Here is a 1,435-nt window from a genome sequence, read left to right on the forward strand (position 1 = left end):
TATCTATGTTAACTAGCGGGCACTTGGACTATGTAGTTTCCCTAGCGGGCATTTGGATTATTTAGGTTACCTAGTGGGCACTTGAACTACGTAGGTTACCTAGCGGGCACTTGGACTACGTAGGTTAACTAGAAGGCACTTGGACTATCAAGGTTACCTAGCGGGCCCTTGGACTATGTAGGTTACCAGGGGGCACTTGGACTACCTAGGTTAACGAACGTGCACTTGGACTATGTAGGTAAACTAGCGGGCACTTGGACTGTCTAGGTTACCTAGCGGGCACTTGGACTATCTAGGTTAATGAACGGGCACTTGGACTATGTAGTTTAACTAGCGGACACTTCAACTATCTAGGTTAGCAAACGGGCAATTGGACTATCTAGGTTACCTAGCGGGCACTTGGACTATGTAGGTCCCCTAGCGGGCACTTGGACTATTTAGGTTACCTACCATACACTTTGACTATCTAGGTTAACTAACGGGCACTTGGACTATGTAGGTTGCCTAGCTAGCACTTGGATTATGTAGGTTCCCTAGCGGGCACTGGACTATGTAGATTCCCTATTGGTTACTTGGACTGTCTAGGTTAACTAGTGGGCAATTGACTCTGTACGTTCCCTAGCGGGCACTTGGGCTGTCTACGTTACCTAGCGGGCACTTGGACTATGTAGGTTAATGAACGGGCACTTGGACTATGTAGTTTACCTAGCAGGCACAGGGACTATGTAGGTTAACTAGCGGGCATTTGGACTATCTAGGTTACCTACGGGCACTTGGACTATCTAGGTTAACTCGCGGGCACTTGGTCTATCTAAGTTAACTAGCAGGCACTTGGCCTATGTAGGTTCCCTAGCGGGCATTTGGACTATATAGGTTACCTAGCGGGCACTTGGATTATGTAGGTTACCTAGCGGGCACTTGGATTATCTAGGTTAACTAACGGGCACTTGGACTATGTATGTTCCAGAGCGGGCAATTGAAATATGTAGGTTCCCTAGCGGGCACTTGGACTATCTAGGTTCCCTAAAGGGCCCTTGGACTATTTAGGTTACCGAAAGGGCACTTGGACTATCTAGGTTACCTAGCGGGCACTTGGACTATGTAGGTTAACTAGCGGACAATTGGACGATCTAGGTTAACTAGCGGATACTTGCACTATGTAGGTTACCTAGCGGGCACTTGGACTATCTAGGTTAACTAGCGGGCACTTTGACTATGTAGGTTAACTAGCGGACACTTGCACTATGTAGGTTTCCTAGCGGGCACTTGGACTATGTAGTTTAACTAGCAGGCCCTTGGACTATCTAGGTTACCTAGCAGGCACTTGGACTATGTAGGTTAACTAGTGGGCACTTGCACCCTCTAGGTTACCTAGCGGGCACTTGGACTATATAGGTTCCCTATCGGGTACTTGGACTGTCTAGGTTAACTAGCG

The sequence above is a fragment of the Tenrec ecaudatus genome, unplaced genomic scaffold (genome assembly GCF_050624435.1).
Source record: "Tenrec ecaudatus isolate mTenEca1 unplaced genomic scaffold, mTenEca1.hap1 Scaffold_538, whole genome shotgun sequence".
Lineage (NCBI taxonomy): Eukaryota > Metazoa > Chordata > Mammalia > Afrosoricida > Tenrecidae > Tenrec > Tenrec ecaudatus.